General features: G+C 40.3%; 2 long non-coding RNA genes across 5 annotated transcripts in view; one reads left to right on the plus strand and one right to left on the minus strand.

Annotated features, from left to right (window-relative positions):
- LOC311441544 overlaps nt 1-16,691 on the plus strand; it is a 48,795-nt gene extending 32,104 nt beyond the window's left edge. Inside the window, exons 3-4 of one of the 2 annotated variants that reach the window (XR_014696026.1) lie at nt 15,809-16,072; nt 16,315-16,691. This is a non-coding gene — a long non-coding RNA (uncharacterized lncRNA). Of the gene's footprint in view, nt 1-15,808; nt 16,287-16,314 lie in introns of those variants that run through there. The other variant, XR_014696027.1, reaches the window with a different exon arrangement.
- Nucleotides 48-2,725, minus strand: LOC311441747. 3 transcript variants are annotated; one of them, XR_014696191.1, is made up of 4 exons: nt 2,582-2,725; nt 2,113-2,175; nt 1,378-1,483; nt 48-1,104 (listed from the first exon to the last, which is right to left on the minus strand). It is a non-coding gene; the product is annotated as an uncharacterized lncRNA (long non-coding RNA). The 3 variants fall into 3 exon arrangements; XR_014696192.1 differs by having other exon boundaries at nt 1,216-1,483; XR_014696193.1 differs by having other exon boundaries at nt 48-1,483.
- Nucleotides 16,692-22,221: the final 5,530 nt, after the last annotated feature.

Genomic DNA, 22,221 nt, shown 5'->3' on the forward strand with positions numbered 1-22,221 from the left:
CATGATTCTCACCTGCAGCAGGAAGGGATTTAAAGCAAACATCTGAAGCACGTGGATAAAAAAAAAAGAGGCCAAATGGTAGAGCAGAATACTGCCTTAGGCCTTGATTTGGTAGCCTTTGAAATTTCAAGGCAGAAATTCTGCTAGGGACTAGAGAAAAGCATAAGCAAAGAGTACATGCTCAGCGTTTCATGGCTGGTCACCATGTTCAGCAGCACCAGAGGCAGGAGTCACAACAAATGTTTGTATTTTAAAATGTTCATTTACTGCTGTGGTGCTATCAAGAGCTGGAAATGCTCCAGTAAGGCAGGTTTTTCTCAATCCAATGTTTCGCGAACTTTTTAAAAAAAATTTAAAAGGGGTTTTGGAGACTTCAGTAGCACTAATTTGAAAACAGCATTGGACTATTCATAAAAGTAATGATATTTTTAATGCGTGCACATATAACTGGAAACCCATTTGTTAAGCTTTCTCACTCTCTACTATCTATCAAAGTCAGAACTTCTTTTAAAGTGTTATCTGTTAGGAACAATATTTTACACTCCCCAAATTTGTTGGGTTACTTCTGACAGGCTAAATGTTGAAATCATTTCCTTTACATACAAATTTAAATTTCTCTTTTTCTGGCATATAAGATTAAATGAGGAAAATAATACACACTTTTCTTCTCAGTATTAGCTACATTCAGAGAGCCATGCAAAACCTTTCTCACTATTACGAGCATATTATTTCCTCTGTTGAATGCTAGTAGGTAGTGCCTTCAAGTGTAGGTTCTTTGGGAAGCCCATGCAGAAATGTCTCACTGGGCTCCTTGTCCTGTTCCTCAGATGCTGTTATCTCTCTGAAGAGATGGCCTTTCTTCAGGTCGTCTTCACTGCTCCACTGATGCAACTCTCACTGTTTCACTGATGCCCCCTTCTGCCCTCCTTGCCTCATATCAGGGGAAAATCTTAGTTCATGGCTACGTAGAAACTGCATGGCCTATGATGTTCAGTCTGGGTTTGAGTACTGCTGGTACACCCTGGGACAGGTGCATCCCGATGGCTAGTGAAGGAGTTGCATGCGGAAGCAATTAGCACTTTCTGCAAGGTCCTTATAAAGGCCCTGGAAACACTCCAAAGGTAAATCTGTTAGGAGTCCTTATATGTAAGCGTGACCAAACCCACTCTAAAGAGCACACTTGGCTACACACAGTTCTCCTAATTGTGTGCTCACCCGTGAAATTTTAGCCGATGCATTGTATCTGAAATAAGCTCCTCTTTACAAAAAATGTCAGAGTGTCTTTGAAAAATTAGGACCAATCTCTATGGCTGTTCTTGCTCACATAATCCTTTCCACTCCAAAAAAAACTTTACTGCAATACAAAACTGCACATACCATTTTCCTTCATAGCTTTCGTTTCCAGACCATTTTCCATGTCACACTGCTCCTGGGTCAGTCAGCAAAAGGAACAGATTCTGGCTCTAAGGTGCAGTTCTTCTTCCTGGCCAGAGACACCCAGGGAATCAGGTGGGAACGACCCAGACCCATCTTCTATGCTTGTGAAGCCCCAGGGGTTTGGTTCCAGTGGGTTGCATTCAGGCAGCATGCACCTTGCTCAGAAGTATTGAAACTACCAGTTTCCGTAAGTTTTTCTTCAATTGATTTTGGGTTGTGACCATGGCACTGAATTACTTCAAATCTGAAGGTCTGCCTGCCCTAGGAAATCTGTTGAGGAATGGCTCTTTGCTGGGGGTCCCATCGGCATGCCAGGGACGCTTCTGGAACTGGTCAGGAACAGCCCCTGTAGGAACCATCCCTGTACTGATCAATCCTTGGGCTGCAAGGCCTGGCCTCCCAGGGGGTACCAGAAAGCTTGTTCTGGGGGAGGGGTGGATTTTAAAAGCTCAGAACTCTGAAATTCCCACAGTGTGGATACTTCTGTAATACAGACCCCAAGTCCAAAGAGTACAGGTGCTGGGCAACCAAAAAGCTCAAACTTTGTGAGAGGTTTTGTCCATTAAAAATAGGGGTGAGAGGGTACAGGCTGCTTTAATTCAGAGTGAGAAAGGGGAAGGGAACATGATCCTTTTTCTAAGCAGAATTTTTAGGGAAAAGGTGGCTGCAGCTTACAGAGTTTTCAAGTGCAAGGATTGTAATGCTGTTCCCAATGCCAGCTGCAGTTCTATCACGCTCCTGTGGAAAAAAAAAATCAGTCACTGTGCTATCATTATTTTTAAAATATTAAATGTGGTTAATCTTCAGCCCCCTGGTTTGTGTTGCAGTGACAGTTTGACATACAACAACTTCATAGCTAAAACCAAAACCGGTACCATGTTTCAGTCCTCACATCATGTTTGGTTGGTGGCAATATTGGTGTCTTCAGAAATGAACCAGTTAGAAATTAAAAAGCAGGATGCTGATGTATTATTCAAAAATTCATTAAGATGAATTCATTAAGATGAACTTTTCCTTTTAAGGATCAGTTAATGCTGACATTTCAAATGAAACTTCAGTTTCAGAGAAAAAAAGCACACATGCTTTTTAAGAAAATGTCCAACAAAATTTATGTAAAACCTTTGTGTGTTAAGCATTCTCCTACCTCCCGATACAGCTGTCCCTCAAATAAAACTCCTGTTTCTCACTGTAAACAGCAAACAACATGACCACGAGCGTGCCTTCCCTCCGCCTTCTGCTCGAGAGATGTTGACACATAGAAGTGGCAAAGAGGAAGGTGCAAACAGATGAAAATCCCAGCTGAATGAGTGGGTTTTTAATCTTCTTGCACCTGTTTCCAGGAGGGGAGTGTGACAGTGATAGGGTGCAGAAAGGAATGCCACAACCTGGGCAGCAGGATGGGGGTGGAGGCAGAGGTCCCCCGGGAGTGGGGTGGGGGCGGGAGGGGCAGCAGCTTGCATCATACCACAGACCTTGCATTTGGACCAGCTGTGGTATTAAAGACCAAAATATAAATAAAGCAAGCCAAATAACTTAAGGGCAGCATTTAGGTGTGGAGTTTACCTAGGGGAAGAAAGGTGTTTACCTACACAAGGATCTAGCACAATGTGAAAGTATCAGCTTTTGAAATAATTTTGAAATCATTTCCAAAAGAGATTTTTCTGACAAAATTGTGATGACTCTGCTGCATGGATTTCATGCACAGCAGAATGCATTCCTATTTCCCGAGGTAAGTGCCTGTGCACAAAGTGGGGTTCTAAGTGGTTAATAGGAGTTCACTGAAAATGCAAATTGTCCCGGTAGGAATTGCTGTTGGAGTTGAAGAGAACAGTGCAGCCTCTGCAGAGGGGTCTGCCCTGAAGAGCTGATGTGCTCTCAGATGCAGAGCAGGGAGTGCGGAAGGAGTTGCTGGAAGTCTTTTCAACACCATTTTATATATCTCCAGCAGTAAATCACTAACGTCCTCATGGTTAGCAAGCCTGAGCCCACACTTCAGAAGAGTCTGGTTGGAGTGCAGGAAGACACCCAGGGTTTCCAGCTGCTTGTCCCCCAGCACTCCTATACATAAAAGTGACAGAGTTGGCTAAAATATTATACTTCGTAATGTTTCTGGAAACTTGCAAACCTGTCCCTTTGTAGCAAGGAGCTGGATCCTGAGTCAGCTACTTTACTGCTAGGGATGGAGACTTAAGGCAGGTACGGCTTAGTTCTAGTCTAGTTACATTTACAGTCCTTCAAAATGATGCAGACCAGAAATTAATTTCAAATGTTGTTTAAAATTCCTTGTTGTTGCTATAAATCCTTGTGTGTTTTTTTCCCCATTCACTCTTTTGGGTGGACTCCTAGCAAGTTTGACAGGAGCACAGGACATTTTTGATATATGGCATCAGGTCCGTTAGTTCAGAAACCCCACACAGAAGCTTGTTTTTAGAAAGAGAGAAAATAAGATTAAACAGGACAGGGAATGCTGTTATGAAGGAATGAAAATATTTTCATTACTAGAGTATTTGTATGTCAACAGCTGATAGGGAATGATGTGAGACATTCCCAGAAGGACTCCCAAAGATTTTTCCTTGTGCAGTAGACCAATTAGCAGAGCCCAGATTAAATGAGCAATGTCACAATGCCTCTTGCATTAAGAAGTGTGACATTCAGGCTCTTTATCTAGTAAATATTTGCTCTTCTTCATCCTTGTGACTTTCATTACACTCCTTTCAACAGCTCTCTGTTCCCAAGTAATATAAGGGAAAATATTAGCTTGTCCAACACAGCTTTAATACATACAGATTTTATTTTTTTTTTTTGTAGTGTATATTTTAAAATATTAAGATGTTTTGTATGCTTACAGAGCATGCACACTTTAAAAGGAGGGAGAGATTAAACTGTTAACCCAGAACTAGTAGTATTTCTAAGCTTACTTTGTGAGTTAGTAAAGGAGGAAATGAGCAAATTATGTTTCATACTCTGCCCCCCAGCTCTCCTGATGCAGCCCTTGAACTGGCCCAAAAGAAATTATTTGAGTTATAGTTGTTTCCTTATGTGGTTTGGAGAGAATTTTTTTTCCTAGAACAAACAACTGAATAATTAGATCAAACATAGCTGAAAAACTAGCACTATTAAAAATAAAAATAAAAATATGTTCCTTTGTCTTAGCAGCTTCTAGATTCCACTGCAGAAGTAGCTGTGTTCAGGTGACAGGACTGCTTGCAGCCTTTCCCTGGTTCAGACTTTGTCCATTAGTTTGTCTGAAGAGGCTAGAAGAAATATGGCTATAGACTTAGAGAGTTAGCATTTCACTACATTTAGTTTTAAGATATTTTTCTTATTTCCATGTTTTAAAATTTGCACAACTTATTAGCTAATGGCTCCGATCTTTCTCGGATAACAGAAATAACTGCACCAGGTCATAATTCAGAATCAGATGGCTCATTTGAAAGAGTTGTCTGCATGGCACACCAGTTACATGCATTCATTGGAAAAAAAAGGTAGAAACAGTGGAACTGTACCCAATTATATATCAGCATCTGAAGGACTTGCATTCCACGAGGCTATTCTCCATGTCATTTCATTTCTATGTACTCATCTCCTGATATTTTCACCTCATTTTTATATTCTTCCTTAAAATTGTTTCTCTGCTAATTGTCCTTTTTACATGTGAAGCATGAGACCTCTGTTTCTCGGGTGAGAGGAACACAGAGATGAACAGTTAATTCCACTGGTGATATTTATTAATATTACTGTAGTAAGCCCCAGAATGGGGCCACGATCCTACTGTCCAGGGCACTCTGTGTACGCATTGCCATCCTTCCCCTGAAAAGCTTACAATAGCATTGGAGCTGAGAATTTCAAAAGGACTTAAGTGTTTTGGGGGTGGGATGAAAAGAGAAAACAGATGAAATTGTGTCCCTCAGTTATATGTGCAACCTTGTTAATTCCTATCTAAATCTCTTTATACAATTATCAGTTGGTTAAGAGCTTGTTGTTTGATAGGATCATCTGTTAGAACCAACGTTTTTTTCTTTGTTTTGTATTTATTCTGTCTTCACACAAGCTCTGTGGGACCTTCTTTTGGAAATACCAGCGTTGCTTTAGGAGTAAATGTAATTCATTCTCCAAATATTTTTTTCAGATTTTCTTCTGAAATTCATGGATTTCTATTTCAGTATCACAAGTCCTGAGATTCTAGCTGGCCCCTTTTTTGGAAGTTGAATTCTGTTTTGCTGAACCACTGGCTATGAGATTAGTGGGATGATGGGAACCTCTACCCTCTGTGAAAAGAATCATAAAACGTGTATATTAAAAGGGAGGATTGAAATGTGTCAGAAGTCATTGATTCCCTGCATTGTCAGCTCTTCCATATAGGCATTTGCTGTTCCTTATGCTGGTCTGGGAACGCAAATTTCAATGTGTATTTCTTTTGCAGTTCTGTTGTGTGCATGCATATAAATGCATTTTGGAGAAAGCATTTTTCTTCCACTATTCTTAAATTGGTTTTAGTTTGCTGTTTATGGAGATTACCTCTCTTTAGAACAAAGCTGAATATAATACAAATAGAAAAAGCAGAAAAGTGTTACTACTTCCCTTCCCTTTCCTACTCAAAAGATCTCAGAACAGGAGGGTACTTTCCCAGAACTGAGCTAAATCCCCTGAATATCGCCTCCGACAGGGGAAAGGGAGCAGGCATGTCGCAGGTTCCTAATTAAAGGACTGTTCCTCTCCATAAGGAGGGATGAGTGTGAAAATAGAGAAGTTAAATCAGCATCTAATGTTGATTATCTAATAATCAAGCTTGAGATGGGCTATTCCCACCCCTAACTATTCCTGGGGTCACTTGGAAGAGGAGCGACTGCAGGGAATACACTAAGGGTGGGGATGCACTAACAAGAATGCAATGAATAACTTGACAAAATTGTGCAGCACTTTACCCATTGCAAAGAAGCCTTCACCTCTTGCTGGAGTTTTTTGGCATCGAGAAGAGCTTATCTTCAAGTAACTTGCAGAGTGTAAGGTGAATTGCAAAAGAGGAATGCAGACAGCTTCCCATATCAGCACATTGTTTTGGTTAAGACTCTACTGGAGTTTTGTAAAATGCATTTGGGGGAGGGGAAACGAGACAAAGTCAGCATGTCCTCTGGATTTTCTTAGTTAATTGAACAAGCTTTACAAGAAATTAACGCTTCTAAGTGTAGAAAACAATTGTCATGTTACTTGGTTTTCATACGACTTCAAACATTGTACCAGGCTGTCTAAATAAGAACAAGCCAACAAAACAGAAGCTTTGCAGCTCTGGCTGTAAATACAAAGGTGAGGTGAAAGATCCTGCCTCATCAGCAACTGTATAGCAGGTTTATTTTTAGGTCTGTCTTGTTGGGGGTGGCTGTGGATCTTGCAGAGCCCTGGATGTTGGCAAAAGCAAAATTCTTGGTAAAATCACCATTTCCATTACTTCTTCTTTCTTTCTGGCTTGTCTGATAACATGCAAAACTATTAACTGCACTTTTCTGGCTTGTATATTTTAAGAACTGCCTACTCATAAGGCTAGGCATCTTGTCCACCTCTTTCCTAACTAAGTTGGTGGGACTCCTAGAGGATCCCTACTCCAGAGAGCTTCCTTTTTCATGAACTGAAAATTCAAAATATTTTCAATATTTGATTAAAATGTGCTCATTTTCTTTTACCAAGAATTAAGAACAACAACAACAAAACATTAATGTGCCTGATGTGCTGGCTTTAAATGAACTGTTTCACTGTTCCAGCACTGAAAATCCCTATTGGCTTTGGGGATGCTGTCCTTTGCATTGGAGACACTGCATGTCTCCTGCCAGCATGGTGGTGCTGGTCTCTGCCCAGCATAGCTCTTCAGCAGTCACCTTAATCTTTCTTTGGCCAGGCTTGCCACCATTCTCTGTTGATCTTTTCTTCCTATTGCTTTGCTCTTGTCACTTCTCTTTGTTCTGTGATTTTTCTTTACCACCTTCTGACCCCTGAGAAGTTCAGTGCTTGCATTTCCTCAAATGTTTTTTACTTTACACTCTTAAAGGCCTTTATGCTTTGTGGTTTTGCAGTTTCTTCTCCAAGAATTAGGACCATATAGCACTTCTCAGGTAACTGAAGCAAGCCAAGCAAAGCCTCTGATTTAAAAATAATTTAAAGATGAGTTAAAATATAGGGCTTTGGTGATAAATCCCACACTTGAGGGTCCCACCCAGTCAGTGGGAGAGTTCAGTGTTCTGTGCACTTACCTGGTTCCTCAGAGAAGGGAGTGGATTGGGAAGGTTTCACTTTTTTCTTAAAGAATTGAGATTCTGGATGAGAAAATAAGTGTCAACATTGCTGAGGAAGGGGCTGTAGGTATTTGCACTGGTTCTATGGTGTAGAAATCACTGAGCACTTCTGTAAATGCTTGAATAAGGGGTGCCATGATCATAGAGGTTCTTCCTTCCTCAGAAGGATCCCACCTATCTGCCCTTTATCAATGGAGATGATCACAGGTGCCTTGTCTCGATCTTTATTCTCTTCTCTCATGTGTTCATACTGAAACAGGCTCGCAGTGAAATGAGTTTTCTCATCTACTGTGGTCCAGTGCCTTTAATGAAACTATTTGAATGAGTAAGGGATAGTGTGTGGGGTATGAGTCACCCTGGAACTACATGTTCCCTCCAGGACAACCTTCGGGAGGAGGGGGCGGGCAACATCTGCAAGGATACTGGGGAGAAGGTTACTGCAGGCAGGCCTGGTTGTTTGAGCACGGATGGAAAGACAGGGAGACAACCTCTGAGCTCTGCAGACTGGCAGTTCCTAAGCTGTATTCAGGCAGGTACATAGATGATTATATCTGAGTAATACCAAGGACCATTGCAGTTGTTAACAAGACGAGATTTGCAAATTCCTTGTCAGCAAATGCCTTCAGGAAGTGTACAGCAGGAAATAAAGAAAGGAGTCCCTGTCTTGTAATCCACAGCCATTTCTGTGGTGCCTGAAGACCTTTCTTTTACCCCGTGCAGTTGAGAGATATTTTCTTCATGTCAGTGTTGCTTTTGGACTACTACACTTGCCTCATTCTGAAATAACAGGAAAATAGATCTCAGTGTCATGTTGTAGGAACGTATTTAATGTGCAGGTTGCATCTATAGCTGTGAAATTCAGGGAGCTGCTAAGACTAAAAAATATAATAAATATATAAATAAAATATACAAATATTAGACATATTTTTCATATAGGCATTATTCTAGGATAAGAGTACAGTGGAATGGTCAGCAACGAGGTAAAAACTTTTTTCCTACTAGCTGTTTTTAATGTCATTCCATATATACAAATGCATAACCCCATTCTCTCCCATCATGGATTTTTTCCTCCTAAAAATAGATTGTTTGCTAGTGAACCTCTCTTTTATGTATTGTAAGCAATGTAAATCTGTGCAGTTTACCAAGGAGCAATTAAAACACAACAACTGAACAGAAGGAACATTGGGCTGAAGCAACGTTTGGTTACTCTGTGGAAAAGAGTAGATGTTTCTGATGCACATTTAGAGCAACTCCTGTGTAAATCTCATGTGATCTGACACGCCCCTGTGGCAGCTGATGATGCTGGATTCAGCTCCCTAGCTTTTCTTTTTCTTATCAAAAATTATTTTTTGTGTGTGTGAGAATTAACAGAAATTGCACAGTATGCCTGCCTCTACCTTCAGAATGAAAAAGGTTTCACTTCCCTTTAGTTTGAGCTGTTAGCCAAAAAGGAAGTTATCTAGTGGCTGGCTTTTTTAATGTCTTTTCAACCCTGTACTAAACTCTCTGATAGTCATAGTTTGCTAATAATAATAATAATAATAATAATAATAATAATAATAACCTTCTGATTGAACTTCAGTTCTTCACTACAGACTGATCTTGGAGGGTCTCTAGACAGGACTAGATAGGTTGTCTTAATGCCAGTAATTAACAGCAAATAATTAGGGGGAGTTAACTAGCAACAGATAGAAAAGCTCCAGGACTGGCAAGCACTTTGCTCAATCTTTCTCTGTTTTCCCCACTTCTTTGTCCCTGATTTTCCCTTTTCTTTCATTTGATGGATCTAGTTAAGTGAGGCTATTAATTGGCTGTTTTCATAAATTTGGTCCTGACTAAACGAATCCTCCCATCTTTAAGGGCTAAATCAGAGTTCTGTGCAGGCAAAAGGAAGAGTGCACCAGTCCCCCTCTGCTTCCCCATAATCACCTTTCCTAACTGCCCTGGCCAGTAGTACGTCTACTCCAGAAAGCTGCCTTTTCCCATGGTCTGTAAGCACTTGGCTATTTTGCAAAAATCGACATTTCTAGAGTTTATCGCCAGTTGGTACAGTGGCATAAACGAGGCACAACTTAATGCCCAACGCTTCTCAATTTCAGTTACAGTTTTGACTTGTGTACATTTTCCTCATGCCTTTAACAGACAGCAGCTGTGACTTTTGTTCTGACCACCACTCTGTACATCTCTGCTGCCTTCCAGTGTGCCTGTGGGCTGCCCACCCTGTCCTCAGCTCCTGAGGGGCCAGGGCAGCGTGTAGCCCTGCTTTGGTGAATTCCAGCAGAGCCACATTCAGGTTGGTATACGGCAGCACCCTTGGCAGAGGAACACCCCACAGCACCTGAATTCTGACAGAGCTGCTTTCCAAATGAAGAGAGTGGTTTGGTGTCATGAAAGTCCTGAGGTAGACAAGAAAGATAATGGACACAGAGAATGTGGCAATGAACAGTGAGAATTTGGTCAGCATAATAGTGGCAGTTCTTTCCAATTCAACTCCTTTGACAAGGGGAAATATTCTACAACCCCAAAGATCTAACAGTGCTACTCTTATCAGATCACTTCAGCATCCCTCTTGCAAATCTATTTTCTTCCTCATCCTCTGAATAACCTGACTTAGAACAGCTGGTTGTGGAACAAGTCCATCTTACAGATGCTGCAACTCAGATTATGTTTTATTAAGCTGAAATGGGAGACACAGCAAACTCTCCTAGGGAGTTCAGAAGTTTCCACCCTTCTAGTAATTGCATACTGTACAGGAAATGGAGGTTACAAAAAAATTAATAATAATACAGAAAGTCATTCAGGGTATCTTCTAATAGAGTCATTACCTTGAAATAAGTTCTCATCTTGGAAATTCTCTGAAATGAGAGAATCAGGAGAGCCTCCGGCAGTTCTTGGTATTTGTCAATAAGAGTGGAGGAGGATGGTGGCTGGTTCTGGTCTCCAGTGCTGCCTCTATGAGACTTCTGCCCCTGTGGAGACTTGGCGTTGCATGCCCATGTTTAAAGCTAAACTCTCTAGGCCTCTGCCTGCTCAAATTCCTTCACAGATGTATTGCTTTCTTCTGTTATCACTACTTTCCCCTGTAGACACCTTCTTTTGAAAAGTGCAATATTCACTATTCCTACAAAGTCAAACTGAAAGTATTTCGTATTGTTAATCCTCCATACAAACAGACGAGCATTATAAACGTGCTGCTTTCATCTCACTAGAGTGATGTAAGATAAAAACTCAGCACTCGCCTGAAACCAGAGATTCAGGTCACTCTTGAACATACCAAATCTTTCTCGCTCTGGGAGTACAGCTGTGCTAGATGCTTCAGTCCAGCCACCTGGACTCAAACTAAATCTTAAAGGGAGAGCAACTTTTTTCTCTTCCTCCCTCTGTCTCCAACAGCTATGTAAAATTTTAAAAAGCAACAACAACAAAACAACTCTCAAAAGTACTGGCTCTTGAGAATAAAGTCATTTTGGCAGTTGCAGATCAAGACAACCACTATAAAAGGGATGCTCTATACTCATTTTATGCTTTGGGAAGTAGCCCTCCAGAAACTTTACCGTAATGGAAGTGTTTCATCCACACTAATGCCAGACTGATCAGTTTCCTTTCTTGAGTGGGGAAACAGAATTATCTGGGAAACACAATGGTTCTTTTTTTTTCCTTCAGTGTCAGTGAGTCGTAAACAGGTATAAGGCTGAGGATCAGAAGGTCTGTATCATATTCTCTTTTCTTCTAACTGCCTAAAGTCTATGTCAAATGCACTATATTAGCTTCATGTACATTAAAGAAAGTATCACATAACCTCCCCAAATGAAGGAAATAACAGCTTGCAATTCATAGATGAGGTACTTTAAACACAGGTTTAATTTAACCTGTAGAGATGCATAAGGAGGCTCCCCAAGGGCTGATAAACAAGTTTTGCCCACTGGACTATACTGAAATTTCTCCGTGCTTCTGTGGGAAATTAAATTTCTTATGTAGCAGGGATACCAAGACTTCATCAAGTGCTTCATGACCTGTCAGTGGAAAAAAAGGTTTTATGGAAGCCAATTTTTAATTTGATCTATCTTACAGAATAACTGCAGGACTGAAGGTATTCCATTAACATACCCATATTTGGGTTTTAAACTATTACAAAAATCTTAGGGCATCGTGGAAAGCTGTAAATTGTGACATTAACTTGATTGTACTTCCTTGTGGGGCTCCATTAGAATAGTAAACTAGTTAGTGTGAGTGCAGATGCTATGTGAAATATTTTCTGCAGGTCTGTCTACATGGTATGCCAGCCCAAACTGGTCCTTGATAGTCTTATGTATTATGTGTTGTTCAATTTTCATAAATTAACCAACATAGAGTACTGGAGGGATTACACTACTATAAAGTACAGTTATGATAACTCATGCAGGATTAGTGACTAGAAGGTTGTTCAGGACCACTTAATTCATGCAGGATTTAAGGCATTTTTAGTATATAATAATGTGGATTTCAGATTAATATCCTGAAATGTCCTCAGGTTGACATAAATTTCTGATTTAACAATGTCACTAAAAGTAATATGGATCAATAATTATGTGAATAATTCTCAGTACTTATTCTATTTCTTTGCTTCTGAAAATCTGTCTGTAGTTGCCAGTACTATCACTGACATAACATGGAGGAGAACTTGTTCTTATATAAGTAGTATTAGAAGAATTCAGATCTGTATTCATAAGGTTATTTTTTTGTCAGAAATGATATTTGGAGATTGGTTGCATGATGAAACATGTCAAACAGGAAATAAAGTGGATAACTATGTCTGATTTACCTACCTAAGCTAGATAAATGGGAAATGCAGAAATAAACAGGTTCAGAGCTGATAAATGAGAATTCATGTGCAATGGCAGGGGAAAAATTGTTTAAAAGGCACTAGGTTGACTTGGTTTATATTGTTGAATTTGAAGAGATTGTGAAGAAGTGTAAACCAGTATTTATATAAAAGACGATAAACTCATATTTGATTTTCTGTGCTTCAAGAAGATAACTTGTGCATTTCTATTTTCAGATTTGAAGCAAGATGCATAATAAATCATATTTACAGTGTGCATGTGTACATTATATTTTCACCTTTTAATAAATTTAATTTTAATTGTCAGGTAAATATCATTAAAAAAGTATAGCCTGAAGCTATGTTCAATTTCTCTGAGTACATTCTTTTCTTGCTGCTGTTTTAAGTGTAAATAGTCAATAAATGTTAAAGGAGATTTGTATCATGACTTTAGTGAAGGCTTCCTGTCAATAAGTACAAACTGCCTTATTTAAGTACTTGGAGCTTTTGTGCTCCTTTGACGTGCAGCCAACAACCGAATTCCATGGGACTTCACCCTGGCCCTTCTGTCCTCTTTGAGTGCTGCATATGGCTAATATAACATTAAGTTGAAGTTAAGTCATAGGATACTACCAGAACAGTGCATTCAGTCGCGTATCTGACAGAAATTCAGCAAGGGAGACAGATTTTTTGCATCTATATAATGAATCAAACCTGATGGGGACAGAAACAAGGTTCTGGGGGAATGGATTTTCATTTGTTGCACTGCTATCTTTGGTGTACTTAAAAGCACATTACAGTAAAAATGCAAAAACATTGTTTGTGGGCTAGGACCTCCTGACTCTTGTGTCAACCAGATGTTTGCTGGCCCTGTCTGTTTAGACTGAGCGTGTCAGTTTGGCACGTGTGGAGGAGAGGAAATAGTTGACATCAGTGAAAATGTTGCCTATAGTGGTCTGCTCACTATCTCTTCCATCTGAGGCTGCTTACCCTTTTAGAAAAGCTAATGTGATCCTATGCCTTGTTCTGAGAGACGGATCTGGAAAAGGCCCAAGCTGTGTGAGGAGGAGTCCTTTTCTGCCTCCTAAGCCAGCGGAAGACTACAGGCTCTGTAGACCATGACCCTTAGATCATGGCCCCTAGATATTCCGTTGTCCCTCGCATTCATACAGGATGCTCTCACTGACGGATGATTTACAAGACAGAGGGTGTTGCGAGCAGAGGAAGAGTGGTGACTAAGTTCACTGTCTCGCAGGAAGTCCACAACCCTACATAGTGCTTTGTGGAGGGACAGCGTGATCATTTCCTCTGTTGGGCCAAGGCATGCAAAGATGTGACTGGAGCTGCTTCTGATGGTACATGCCAGACTAGTTGGATGTCACCAGATTTCAGTGTGTCTTCGCCTACTTCCTGGGAGAAGATTGGTTATGCTGTACCTATATTTGCTAGAGATGTAGGTACAGCATTATATCCAACCTTCTGGGACACTTTCACCCTTAGAGACATCCCTTCCATTGTAAGAGCCTCAGGAGCAGAGGAGAAGGATCTTTTCTAACAGCCAGGCAGTACAGAAAAGCAGTTCACTGAAATTAAATTCAGGAAGATTGAGCTGTACTGGAAGGTAAGGCATAGGTTACTGCATGATTCCTGGGAAGTGCTAATGTTCAGATGAACAAAGAGATTAGAGGGTAGCAAGGAGGTGGCTCAGGCTAGATACACAGGGCAAGTTATGCTGCAAACAGCTTGTACAGAAAGATTAAGATCTGAAAAGTGAATGAGGGAGGAAAGAACTGAACTTAGAAGCTACTGAAGTCTTAACAATCCTAGTCTAGAACCTGGAGCAGCTGGACAGACTGACAAGGGGTCAGGGAAGAATGACACTGGCCAAGAATCTAAGACTTACCTTGCTTACCTTCTCCATGGTGCTCAGTTTTATGTGATTCCTGTTGTGTCAGCTCAATGGTGGCTTTCTGCTGCCTGACAAGTCCTGGTCTATTTTGTGATTTCATTTGTGAAAGAAGTTCCATGCCTTTGATCGTTCCTTCTGCTCTTGTTTATGCCCTTTCTGAGATGGGGCTAAGCAACATGGTATATTCAATATATGGGTGAACTATGGATTTATATAATGACATAATGTTTTCTGCTATGTTCCTGACTCTTTTCCTAAGTCTTTTCCTAAGCATTCATAATATTCTGCTTGTTTTTTTGGCTGTTGCTGGTCCTTAAGTTGGTATTTTCACAGAACCACCTACAGTAATTTCAGAATACCTCTCTGACATGGTAATACCCGGAGTCCATCACTGCACATATAAAGTTAGGACTCGTGTGTGCCACTTCACACCTGTAAAATCTTGAGTTTCATTTGCTATGTTATCACACAGTATAATATTTTCCCGCATCTGTGTCTGGCTTTTGTTTTTACTACATCAAAAACCAGGTATCACAAGGAAATCTCATCTCACTCTTTTTGGGGCAGGACAAGCAGGGAATATGAATAAGATTTGTGCTTGTTGACTCCTGAAAACAGATCTTAGATCAATTCTTTAGTATTATTTCTAACAATTTTCTGGTAATGTCAGATTCACAGGTTTGCACAAACATCTGTTTGCACTGTAGATGCTGTCGTAAGAATTCATTTAGCATTCCGCTATGTTCTTGACACAGGACTCACAGACTGAGGCTAATGGTTTCGTTAGGAATATTTGGAGCCCCATGCTGTTCATGGCTCAGCAATAAGTAGAGAATTGCTACTGTTGTGTTATATTCTGACCACTTGCTCTATGAAACTGGGGGGACAGGTGTTTTATTCATATGTTGGATACAATAAAACTTTGAAATGTTGTAACTAGAAATATAAGGTGAGATTCAATAGAGGTCCTCAGAAACTGTGTGAGAAGTCATATTGCTTATATGTGGACTTACATGTATTTGTAACTGGAAAAATAATACGTTGCAAAAGACCTCACAAAAATCAAACCACATAATCTCATGTGAACCAAAGACTGATTTTCATTTCATGTGCTTCATTATTTTTTTTTTGTATGTGTGTTTGTATTTTCCTTTTTTTTCTTTTTTTTTTGGCATGGTCAATTAAGAGAAATCCCAACAAATTATTAGCATCTTTTGTTACCACTCAGTTTGTAGTTCTTCCCTTTTTCTTCCTTTTCCCCCCATCCAAGCATAATCCACACCTCCTTGAAATGACTTGCCTTGATCCTTTCTTAGGTTCTGACAGAGGTGGAGAAACCCAAATGACGCTATGAATTCCCCTTCCTCTAAATACCAGGTACCTCCTGAAGGGCTGCTGTGCAGCAGATAGCTGCCCTCGCATCCGGGGAGAAGGCAGCTGCTGACTACTGGCATGTGTGCGTCCCAGGAGCGGTGCCGAAGCGGGTCTCCTTACCACAGAAGCAGCCTCAGAGGCACTAGGTGGCTGCACAGCACGGCGCGGCTGGCAGGCAGGATGAGGTGGTTTGCCTCAGTAAGCATCTGGGGAGCTGGTGGTCCAACCACTGATTATGAGGTGCGCGTGGGAGTGAGTAGCCACTGAGTAAGTGCTACTAATGTGTGGTTTTGGTATGGCTCCATTGTGTTGGCTTACTTTCCAAAGCCAGTTCTTTCAATTCATTAAGCTGTTTGAATACAATTTCTTATATTTGTACAATGATGCTGCCTTCTCTGAGTGAAACAATGATGCAATTAATGTATATCATTGATTATATACATATAATGATATAATTAACGTATATCATTAATACTTGGAATTTTCTCTTCATGTTTTTTTATTTCCAGTCACATTCTGCTTCCAGATTGAATGGATGCTTTATTTGCTTCAAGTCTTGCAGGTGACTCTTGCTCTTTTGATGGTGTGTGAGAGAAAGTGGACAATCAGCTCTTCTGTCATCTGCCACCCCTTCAATATAGCATTAGATAAACATGGTTGAGATAGTTTAATATCCTCTCTGCAAAGTTCCTCCTATATTGTATGAAAGCAGGCGAGTTTCTCAGGAATGACAACTCAATGACCAATATCACCATGACAATCTGTTGTCACGCAAGTATTGCATCTCACTAAGAAGTGAATTAAGCAACTGATGGAACCAATTAACAGCCTTAAAATGTAAGAACTGGCATATAAACTGCTGCCTGCCAAAAGCAGCATTGCACCATTTTTGGAAGAGCAGAACTTCTTCCCTCTCCCTGCTAGTTCCACTTTGTAGAAAACTAAAGAAAGACTGGTAATACCACTAGAGAAATAAGGGATCCATCTACTAAATTTATTTCCAGAATTATTCTTAACATCATCTCCACAAATCACTCAGAGTCCAAACCCATACGTGAAACTAGGATCAGGAGCAGTGCCTGTCCTGGGCACTGCACATCTTGAGTGGACGCTCAGTTGAGTCTCTTCCCTCACAAGCTAATCCAAAATAACAGTGTTTCAAAGGGCCTGGGGGAAGAATCCCTTTTCAGATAATTAATACAAAGTGTTCAAAAAAAAAAAAAAATCCCTTCTCTTTACAAATGCCATCCCATCCCCCTCCAGAAAGCATTACTCTGACATCTGCTACTGCTGCTACACTCTGCCTGTTATTATTTGTCTTAGAGCCTCTGCCCATTCTTTTGCTTCTACATCTGCTGCTGGTGTTTCCTCTTGGTGTTTCCTGCCTGCCTGGCCTAAATTCCATCTGACACCCTCTTGCCCCTCTGGCTTTCTGCCCGGCTGGTTAAGATGGCATTCAGTTGACTTGCAGTGCTCCTTTCTGCAGTAGGAACATAAAATAATATTTGGGTTTAATTTGCTTTTTGAAGAGCTCTTCAAGATCCTTTCATGAAGGTAATACATTATTTCTTCATACTGACCCTTCAGTTTGATCTTTGATCTGTGGAGAATCCTGTACACATGTGAGAATTGTCAATGACTGTCAGGACTGCAAAGAAATTTGTGGTAAATTTCCTTCTTCAAAAATCATGTCAGGTTGGGCTGACAGGGGGAATTGTTGGAGTAGACAATTTTGTCCTTTCTCTTCAACAGTATCGCAGCCAAAATGACAACACAATCTTCCTCTGGCAGCATCACTGGTATCTCTGTGGTTTATATCCATTTGCAACTTGAGTGAGAAACAAATTGAAGAGTCCAGGCTATGCCTGCTTGTTCTTTGTCCTTGGTCTATCTCTTAATTTCTTAGGGGCTAGCAGTTGTTTGGACCTTTCCATCAACAAAGACAACAGTTACAGACTTTTAAGGGAGAATAGGCAAGTAGCTGAAAATGCATTGTTATTCCCCTTTGTCACCCTAAATTTGTCAAATTTAAGGCATTTCAAAATATAGTACTCAGTTTAATCACAATATGAATGACATGGACAAGATCTTTGGGTTTTTAGAACTGACAGGTGAACAATGGACTGCTCAAAGGTGAGGGACATTCATATGTGTTCAGAGCTTACGGCAAAAACTTACCTCCATTCTGCTGCTCACTAAGTTTTTCCAGCATTATTAGATTACCTAGGAGAGCATTCTTGTCTTCTGTACTAGAACTGGTCTCTGCCAACTGGCTGTAGGTGGGGAACCTACTGAGCTAGACTATTTGGGAATTACAACTTTTTCTTTCCTATTCTGAAACTGCCACCTGTATTTTATTCACGGAGAAAATAGGCTTCTAATATAATATTATATTTTCAATTGCAAAATAGCATCTATCATATTTATTAGTTTTAATTTGGAACCAAAATAAATCCTGGAGGAAGAACTAACCTAACTACACATCAAGCAGTATGATGTTAGCTCATGCACAGAAAACAACAGCTTTCTAAAATGGGGTGAAGCACTACATTTATGATTTGATGCTCCCCACTTGTCTGTCATCTAGATGCTGAGTATCTGTTTGCACTGGATCGTTAAAGATGATATCTTATGAAACAGATAAAGCAATGCAGTCTATTAAACTTTTTAATAAAGATGAAAGCCTTTCCTCTACAGCACACCAGGATCACTAGTACAGTACAGTAAGTGTGATTCCAAACGTGAAGAGTGATATTCTGGTTGATGCATGGAGTCACAGAACTACGTTCCACAACTTTGTGGCCAAGGACGTATCTCCTGAACTGAAAACTGAAGACTCAAAAATCATAGGGAAATACCTGTGAATGAAAAGGAAATGAGCTGTTACCTCATTCCTTTCGCCTGAACTGCCAAAACTACTTAGCTGTGTTGGAGGAGCTGAATGCAAGAAAAGAGAGGGATTTGAAATGTGCAAATACCAGATTCTATAAGGCAACTATTTCCAGGTGGAGGGAACAGTCTGTTCAGAGACACAAGGTTTCTTTCATGTACCTGGCCTTGAATGACTATTCCTTAATATTTTGATTTTATCCTGCCCACACCACAGTTAAGCCGTACTTAAAATGTTCTTAGGACTAAGAAAGTAATGAAAGAGAAAAATAAATTTGAATTTAAGGGGCAAAAGTTTGTTGTACCTTCCAAAACATAATCATTATGTAATTTTGTGTCAATACAATGTACTGGAGAAGAGGAGGGGAAAAAAAAAAAAAAAAAAAAAAAAAAAAGCTAGACATTAAGAGGACCAGGACCGCTAAATGCTGTCTTGTCACACAGCGCAATGGATTCCTTAAATCCACATCTGCCATAATGAGATTGCTAACACTATATAAGAAAAACATATTGCAATGAAAATATCTTAGGTTTTAGGAACATTGACTAAAAACCTGAAAACATATTGTTTGATAATAGTGCACTGCAATCCTATAGAGATGCTTCTGGTGAATTTTCACCAAAGCATTTCTTGGTGACTTTCCTACTCCTTCATTTAAAGTGCTCTTGATCAGCGTTATAAGCATCAGAAGTAGATGCTACACAGAAACTATTTTGTCTATTCCAAAAAGTAAGAACAAGTATAAGAGGGGTTAAACTGAACTTTTGGTTCATTCTTAGCTGGTATCTTGGGAGAAGGCTTGACGATCTTAACTTGACACCTGTATATATATTTATTTTTATTGGAACATAGAATTACATTGGATTTTAAGTGATTCCGTTTAGTTTGTAAAATGATATGTTGTTTACATTGATTCTTCTGGTTTATTTTCAAAATGTTGTTACAGTGAGTTCTTAAATATTTTAATTAGCAGCACATTAAAAAATACTGTTTTCAAGGAATTAAGTCATTTAGAACTAGTTAATGCCCTTCTGTATCACTTTAACCTGAATCTAGGCTGCTAATCCCATTGAATAACAAAAATAATGAATTTACCTCCCTCGTTGTGCACTCAGAAAGATGCTCTCTAGTAGAGTGGACCTTGAATGTCAGTCAAAAAAGGAAAATCTAACTTCTAATAAATTCCTAAAATGTAAATTAACTCTGCTAAAGTGTCAATCATGTAGACAAGTGGAATATCAGAAATTCCTCTGATATCTATTTATGTTCCTTATAACATCTCTGGTGATGTCCAATAACATACTCTAAGAAAGTCCCTGGCGTAGTATTAAAAAAAAATAAAAAATAAAAAAAAAAAGCTTTTTTTTTCCCCATCTTTCTAAAAACATTCAGCTTTCTTAATATTGTTGCTTGGAATTTAACATGAATTTTAAAAACTAAAAAATAAGTCTCCAAACAATCCCCAAAGCCTCAGCTCTTTTTTCATTGTTTTTATTTAACATATTATGTCAGATTTTTGAGACCCCAAAAGCATGTCGGCATATAAAAATGCATAATTTACAGCACTGTCTGCAGGTGTGGCCACTCAGAAATCTCTTTCAGAAAGCTGGGCACAATTTGTACACAGAGCTGGGCTTCTGTCTGACCACATCATACTCTGCCTTCTGGGTAGAGATCCTTCTTCTTCCATTTTCTCTTCTCCATGGCTTTCCCCTCGTTGTCCTTGAGCTCAGTGCAGGTTTTGCCTCTCCATCCAAATCTGTTCTGAGCTGCACCCACACCTGTATAATTGCCTGGCTTGCTCCTTTCTTGGCCCCACAGTTGCTGGATTCTCTTTTTCGAGTTAGTCCTTTTATACGCTGAACATCTATGATGTGGTGACTAATGACTGCTGTCCTTCTTCGTGTTTGATCTCTAAGCTGAAACCAAGCCGTGATACTGATTGAAATCCTCCTCCCTGCCTCATCCTCCATTCTTAGCAAAGTGCACCTGTGGTTTCAACACAGGGTTTTTAACAGAAATGTCTGAAAGAAGGAATGATTGTGAACAAATGAGAGCATCTTCTGTTGCCTGTACTGCTCTCTGGCCTCTTCCCACCCTCCTCCCTTTGCACAGAGAGGGATAGTCCCACACCTCTGGGTTACAAATTGTTCTCTGGCACAGCCACTGTCTCCTTCTCCTGGCACTGCTGAGAGCCAGGTGACTGGTATTCGGCATCAGATGCCTAAAACCTGTTGGTCTTTCACATCACCTAGATCTGCTGAAGGCTTGTTCCCTGTTTCAGCTCCTTGCTGATTCTTCCTCTACGGTCCCAGTGGAAATGCAGTTTTCCCACCCAGAGTCTCCCAGATTAGGAAGCACAGACTCAAAGCTCCCAACTTCAAATAGCTCCACTATTTCCTGCTGCAATTCAAAACTGCCCTTCTTGTTTGTAAGGCCTCTCCCCAGGATTTCTTGAGCTAACTCCAGCCTCACTAAACAACCTCCTCTCTTTGCTCTCCTCTGTTCAGCTAAAGTGGCCTTCTCTCTGACCCTGTTGCTTCTGCCACCTGGAGCAGCCTTCCTGTGTCTTGCTGCCTTTCTGACTCACCACCTTCTTTTCAAATGCCATGTGAAAGCCTATAGTTTCAACCTTGCCTTGTAACAACCTGGAGCAGCTTAAGGAAAACAACCTCTGGCTGTTATCCAAAGAGGGTTCAATAATTATTTCTCTAACCCTCCTAAAATAAAAAGGTTGGCCACCAAAAACAAACAAAAGGAGGACCCCACACACATCATTGGCTATTTTTGATCAGAAAAGTGAAAATTAAATAAGACCTTAACAAATTACTCTGCTGTGTGGCAAATAGAAAAGTACAAAAATACAAAGTCTGTCCAAGAAATAAAACACTGACTTGTACATTGTTGGTTTTTTTCCCTAAGGTTCCTATAAACTCCAGTTTCTTGACAACCAAGTTGAGCACAAGTGTGTGTTAAGGGGTAAAGAGGACAGATAATTCTTCAGGTGGAAATTAAGTTAAATATCCACCAACAGTAGGATGGTTGGAAGGACTGACTTGATGTCAGTTTACAGTTCTGCACTGCTAAAATGTAATGCATGCATTGCTTTAAACCTACTGCCCCACGGTAGTGAAGCTCTCCCCTGGGGCATCACCGCGCGGCATGGACACTGCAATTTAGTTCCTAAGGTAAGGCGTTTTCCCTGTGGTCCTCTCTGACTGCAGCTGTAGCAGGGCCGGGACAGGGTAGCGCTGGACAGGCTTCAGGCTTCAGCACAGTTGCAGCCAGTTCTGCTAAAGCAAACGTGGCAGGCAAAGAGCATTTGAGAACCGTTTTCTAGCAAAGCCTGTGTTAACGCCCTTGGGGCAGGAGGGAGAGAACTGCTTTCCTGAAACATACCCTGCAGAACACACAGTCCTCCCCAGTGCTCGTGTCCAGCATCATTTTTACTGACTGCTTGCTGTTTTCCTTTCTTTCCAATGGGCCTACTTTCTCTGTAACTTCATATGTTTTTCTAACTGCTGCT

This window comes from Aythya ferina (genome assembly GCF_964211825.1).
Source record: "Aythya ferina genome assembly, chromosome: 9".
NCBI classification, from domain to species: domain Eukaryota; kingdom Metazoa; phylum Chordata; class Aves; order Anseriformes; family Anatidae; genus Aythya; species Aythya ferina.